Source organism: Aplysia californica, unplaced genomic scaffold, assembly GCF_000002075.1.
Source record: "Aplysia californica isolate F4 #8 unplaced genomic scaffold, AplCal3.0 scaffold00202, whole genome shotgun sequence".
Lineage (NCBI taxonomy): Eukaryota > Metazoa > Mollusca > Gastropoda > Aplysiida > Aplysiidae > Aplysia > Aplysia californica.
The window spans coordinates 427,716-434,255 of record NW_004797472.1 but is presented as its reverse complement, the minus strand read 5'-3'; the positions used below and the strand labels follow the sequence as shown (position 1 = coordinate 434,255).

Genomic DNA, 6,540 nt, shown 5'->3' with positions numbered 1-6,540 from the left:
ATATTTTTTTAAATATTTTATTATTATTGTTGTTGCAGCTAGGCATGTACAGTATTAATAAATTATAACCAAAACTGGGAGTGTAACGACCGAGTGCACAAGATTTACAAAACAGTAAAATGGTTCCAGCTTTTCAGAACACATCTAGAATTAAATAGAGTTTACCGGTGCAAAGAAGTCTATAAAAAGGTAGTACCTGCGGCAAAGCACAATAATGTGTCGGTTGTTACAACTTGGCATGCATAATATATAATAAATTATAACCAATACTGAGAGTTTAAAGACCAACCTCACACGCTTTGCTAAACAGTATAGGACAAAGAAACAAAGTTGTTTCTAGGTTTTAGAGAACACATCTAGAATTGGATAGAAGTTAACCGCGCAAAGCAGCCTGTAAAAACCTAGTACCTGTAGTAAATCACAATAATGTGTTAGTTGGTGCAACTAGGCATGTATAATATGTAATAGACTATAACCCATTAGGAACGTGTAGTAGATTTTTGTATAGCTTCCCATTTGTTATTTTCCTCTCAAGGCTCCGTGGCATTTTATGAAAATGCACGGACTGAAGACCCGGAAATACCCCAAAACTTCGAGGGTTCGTCCCACGATCAGCGCAAAGAAAACAGAAAACAAACAAACAGAAACAGCAGGAGTGCACTCAGGAGTCATGACCTGAGTGTGGGCCAGCCCCCTTAGAGCGTCAGGAAGTTAGGGCCGAAACACTTGCTTTAGGGGGTTCTTCCTCTGAAGATCTCCTGTTGTCCACTCTCCCCTCGAGTTTTTTCCCACCCTTACTGAGAGTATAACAAGCAATCGTACACGTTTTACAAAACAGTAGGAAGACAAGGAACTGAAAATGCTTCCAGATTTTCAGAACGTATCTAGAATTGGAAAGCGTTTAGCAGTGCAAAAAGAAGCCTGTGAAATCCTAACATATTTGGTAAATCACAATAATGCGTTCGTTGTTGCAACTTAGCTTGCACAATATCTAATAGATAACCAGTAATGGAAGTTTAACGACCGACTGAACAAGTTTTTACAAAACAGTAAGAGATCAAAGGAATAAAGTTGCTTCCAGCATTTCAATTACACTTACGTTTGCATAGAATTAAAACTGCAAAAAAGCCTATTAAATGCTAATACCTGTGGTAAATCACAATAATGTGTTGGTTGTTGCAGCTAGGCATTCAAAATATTGATAAGTTATAGCCAAAACTGAGAGGGTAACGACCAAGTGCACAAGATTTACAAAACGGTAGAAAAACAAATAAAAAAATGCTTCCAGCTTTCCAGAACACATCAAGAATTAAATAGAGTTTACCGGTGCAAATATGTCTATAAAAAGGTAGTACCTGCGGTAAATCACAACAATGTGTTGGTTGTTACAACTTGGCGCGCATAATATATGATGAATTATAACCAATACTGAGGGTGTAAAGACCAACCTCACAAGTTTAGCTAAACAGTAGAAGACAAAGAAATAAAGTTGTTCCCAGGTTTTAGACAACACATTTAGAAATGGACAGAAATTAGCCGCGCAAAGCAGCCTGTAAAAACCTAGTACCTGTAGTAAATCACAATAATGTGTTAGTTGGTATAGGCACTGATGGTCAAGGTTGGTGCAACTAGGCAAGTATAATATGTAATGGATTATAACTGATACTGAGAGTGTAACGACCGACCACACAAGTTTTACAAAACGGTAGGAGGGCAAAGAAAAAAGATGCTTTCATTTTTCAAAGTACATTCATAGAGTTTAATTTGGAAGAGAAGCCCATAAAATGCTATTAACTATGGTAACTCTCCATCATGTGTTGGGAAAGACACTTTACTCGAAGTTCCCACTTGGTTCGGTCCTTTTGGATATTTCCAGAAATCTTGACCAACACCATAAGTGGGCATTGCCTTACCTGTAAAAGAAGCTAGGTTTCATGGGTGTGTATATAAAATTGTTTGGTTATAGGGAAAACTCTCCTTGTCTTTTAAAGAAACTGAACAAGGGGCAAAACTTTATCCTCGATTTTCTCAAAACAGTTTTTTTCGGGTTAGCCCCCTTGTGCTTAAAAGCGACCAAATAACCTAACAGTCTGATAGGGGCGTTGAACTTCTACCAATTCACCTTTGTTAGAAGGTGTCGGGGAGTGCTATGGGTATGGTACATCCGAAATATAGATGTCGTGGTTTCTGCAGCCCAGAAGCTCCCTGATCAAGCCAGTTTGCCTTAACCACTGACAATTTTATTTTTGGTGGGTGTGTGTGGGGGGGGGGGGGGGGAATGCTGAAGTGACTGAGTGGATAGTGAGCTCATACCAAAGGGGTTATATCGTTATATGGCTCATACTCATAAATGGTCGCCTTTAAGAACAAGCGGGTCAACCCAGATTTCAGTTGTTTCCAGAAATCTTGACCAACACCAAAAGTGGGCATTTCCCTACCTATAGGACAAGTTTGATTTCACTGGTGTGTAAATTTGTTTGGTTATAGAAAAAACTCCCCTTGTCTTTAAAAGAAGATAAACAAGGGGCAAAAACTTTACCTTCGATTTTCTCAAAACAGCATTTTTCGGGATAGCCTCCCTTGTGCTTGAAAGCGACCCAGTAAAATTAAATGCCAAGCAGGTGTCAGTGACACGGCCATTTGGTGTGTGGTCAATGGGATGTCTCCGTGAGCTATACACAATCAGCCTGGCTCCAATAAAAGAAGGTGGAAGGAAAGCATTTTAAGGAAAAAGAACAATTTCCGTCGCTGTCAGGTCACAAACCCAGGATCTATTGGATGAGAGGCGAGCACTGTAACCTCCCTCCCCTCTCCCAAATACACAAAACATATAAAAAGAGAGTAAACATGAAAGAAAGAAAGGAAGGGAGGGAAGAAGAAAGAAAGAAGAAAGAAAGAAAGAAAGAAAGAAAGAAAGAAAGAAAGAAAGATAGAAATGAAATTTCAAAAAAATGAATTTTAAAAATAATTCGAAAAATAACACCCAATTAAAACAGTCGCAATCAAAGAATAAAAGAACTGCTTTTTTTAAAGCAGACAGTTTCTTTGCCATCACTGTACCCGTACCTGACGATCAAGGATTGGCTTTAACAACAATCCATCTCCGCGCCCACACAAGAATAAGACTTAACTCTTGAGGGCAGTCGTCATCAAATCTTGGATTTATTTGGATTTACTTGGATCCAGAGCTAGAATCGTAGCAGGCGACACATGTCCATAGCTGCTCATCTCTCCTTTCCAGCGTCCACCTCAGGGTCTTCCTGCTAATTGTCTCCATGAGGAGCTGGTTTGAGACATGCCTGACCACTCCTCGGAGCAAACTTTTTTCAAAATTTCCCACCAACCTAAAAATATTAGGCGTGGGATACACCTAATATTTTCCGTTGGTTGGAAATTTTGAATTTTGCCCAGGTGGCGGCCGAAGCCTACTCTTATCGATTTCAGACCACCAAGGGATCTTTAATGTGCGAAGCTTGCACACGGGCCCTCCGAGATTTTTCACCCTTGGCCGAGAAGGCTAGGTGTAAATCTTTCCTACTGCAGATCAAGGTTTTGACAGAAAGACAGCAGTAAGAAGAAGCCAAAAGGAGTAGCAGTAGAAAGGCTGCAGAAAGAATCAGGAGCCCAGAGGAAAGGGCAAAGGGGCTGATGGGGTGGGGGCAGAAAGAGGAGACGAAAGCTGACGACAGAACATTGCTGGAGAGTAAGAAAGGAGGTGAAAGGAGAAAAATTTAGAGAAGAGCATGTTTCAGTCGCTACCCGGATTCGAACCCGAGACCTTTGAATCAGAGGCCAACACCTTATCCTCTAGGCCACGAGAGCCCCCTCATCTCTTTCTGCAGGTGGTCTTGGCATCAAACACACCAATGCTTCTCCCCCCTTTTTGGGGGGGCTGAACATTCCATGAAGATCTCAAAATGCTAGTTCAGGTTTAGTTTTAGTAAGAGTTTTACCGCACTTGCATTGCAGAAAGGTCATATTAATATAAGCGTCGAGGATAAGAGGTGTTACAAGAGAGTAACAAAGACAATAAAGCAGGAGGGGAGATAAGAACGATAAATGTTTGATAGGAAAGAAGGAGCAAACCTCACCAGAGCACCCGCCAACTACTCACTCAACATGTTACTGAGAATGTGTGGCCTAGTTTCTATTGTTACATTCCTAAGTAAGGATTTTACGTCCCCATCGACATTATTGGGACCATTTAGGAGGCGAGCTGCTTCGGTCCTGCCTGGAAGAAGAGTGTCTTCAGTTGGTGCTAGACTGTCCCCGAGGTTTCATGCGCCCCGCATAATTTAGCAAAAATTGATCATTTTTTGCCTAATTTCTGATTATTTTCCTTTATCATTCTCTGTTACCATTAACAGGATTGCATAATTTCACATTTTTGGGCTCAGTTTGCATCATTTCAGAAATTCTTTTTGCATAAAACCACGGGGACAGTCTAGAGCAGCGTCCACTGTGGCAGTGTAGCCCAAAGTGGTTGTGACAGAGTCTGACCCACACTTTAAGGAATTATTGATTTCGCCGCTTGCAGGGTTCGATCCACAGATCTTTTTTTTCTTCTTGTTTTTGACCTAGAGGCTAACACCATACCTTTTAAACCACGAGAGCCCTTCTTCTTTACTTTTTACTTTTTCCTTCCTGGTATCATTATGATGTCGAGGGAAGCCCCCCTACTCTCTTCATGAAAGTTGGAGGACATAGTTGTGTATGTTGATGTGCTAAAATCCTTAAGTAGTTATGAGTTAAGTTTATTCTCAAAGTGATAAATGCAATTAGCAATGAAACATATCTGGTAAAGAACGTACTGAAGGTCTTGAATGAAACGAACCACTCTTATGTTACGTTATATAAGGATTTTTTATAAACGTAAAATTGTAAAGCTATAAGCGCTCATATGACGTTCAGCAGTTGCGAGAGTCGTAAAATTCGTACTAAACTAAACTTAAACTAAGTAAAGCAACACAACACCAACACAAAGATCTTCGTGCAGTAGATTTATTCCGAAGTCCACGACCGGTAACGTGTTCAGGTGACATGACACATGGAGAACTTAGCTGTAATAACAAGATACAGAGAAGCCTCCCATGGCTACGTCACATTTCTGTTGGCCATAGCGGCTCTTACAATCGTTGTACCAGTCGCTGAACTTGCTGTTACAGCTGGAGAATGACGTAGCACTGGCAGCGGCGATCAGAGCCAGGACGACGAGAACGACAAAGATGGTGTTGTTCATCTTGATTGATTGGCGTTGAACTGAAATACAATACAGACCAAACACTACAGTTAAAAAGTACAAACGGTTCCAGTTCTAGTAACTGTTACAGTGAAATACATTTACAACAAAAACATTCAAGTTAAAAGCGTATGTGATAAAACGTACACATTTACAAGGGAAACAGAAACAGAAACAGAGAAAAACACAAAAAGAAAAACGTAGTCCATTTTTCAGTAATGTCTATGTCACTGTCTGAAATGAATTCGTTCCAAGGTAGCCAACATGTAATAAGCATTATTCAGCTTCCTGTTCAAGTAAATCCACCAGTTGTGGGTGAAAACGAACACATAGTAGTGCAATTCTTAAACAGTCAAATTTGTTCATAACCAAGAAATTAAGTATTTTTTCAGTCTTAGAAGAAAGAACGGAATTTCTTCATTTGTTAAAGTTGCAAGTTTTAGAGAGAGGAATTTCTTTTCCCTTAAAAAGATTTCAGTAGTGGAGACACAAATTTCATTTTCTGTCAAAACATGTTAGTTGTAGAGAATTTTTTCTTCTACTCTTCAATAGTAGACTGAGAATTTTCTTCTTCTTCTGTTCAATAGTAGAGAAAGGATTTTCTTCTTCATCTGAATCAGAAAAACAAACGATACTTAAAGTGAAAAAGCGAAAAAACCACTGAAGCCATAATTGGTCGCTTTTAAAGACAAGCGGGCTAACCCAGATTTCGGGGGTTTCCAGAAATCCTGACCTTCACCAAAAGTGGGCATTGCCCTACCTATAGGAGAAGTTTGGTTTCATTGGTGTGTATATTTGTTTGGTTATAGAGAAAACTCTCCTTGTCTTTTAAAGAAACTGAATAAGGGGCAAAAACTGTACCTTCGATTTTCTTAAAACATCATTTTTTGGGATAGTCCCCTTGCACTTAAAAGCGACTAATAATATATTGACCTTCTCGTTTCGTCTTCCGAGGCTTTAACTCTGACAATATGCCTATATGTCTGTGTTTTCTAAAGTGAACAAACATCTCACCTGGAAGGTTCCGACTTGATCAGCAAATATCTGGCTACTAGGAGCTGTGGTGTTGTCTGCAGAAATTGTCCGTCTTTTTATCTGACTGGAGCTCGGGAGTGGGCGTGGTCAAACTGTCTCAACATGTAAGTGATAGGAAGATTTTCATGAGCTATACTGTCTTCGACAGAGCGAGAACGGTGTCCTTACGCCGCTGTTACTGGATAGAGCATGGCTGTTTCTGACGACATGGAAGTGTGATTTTGTTCAGTAAAAGTGTGCGAGCTTTAGTGAGAAATTATTTCATT

The 6,540-nt window shown here is 39.9% G+C and overlaps 1 long non-coding RNA gene across 1 annotated transcript in view; it reads right to left on the bottom strand.

Moving 5' to 3' along the window:
* The window catches only part of LOC106011866, a 14,487-nt gene extending 8,181 nt beyond the window's left edge, over positions 1–6,306 (bottom strand). The window contains exon 1 of the long non-coding RNA XR_001184874.1: positions 6,254–6,306. This is a non-coding gene — a long non-coding RNA (uncharacterized LOC106011866). The remainder of the gene's footprint in view (positions 1–6,253) is intronic.
* Positions 6,307–6,540: the final 234 nt, after the last annotated feature.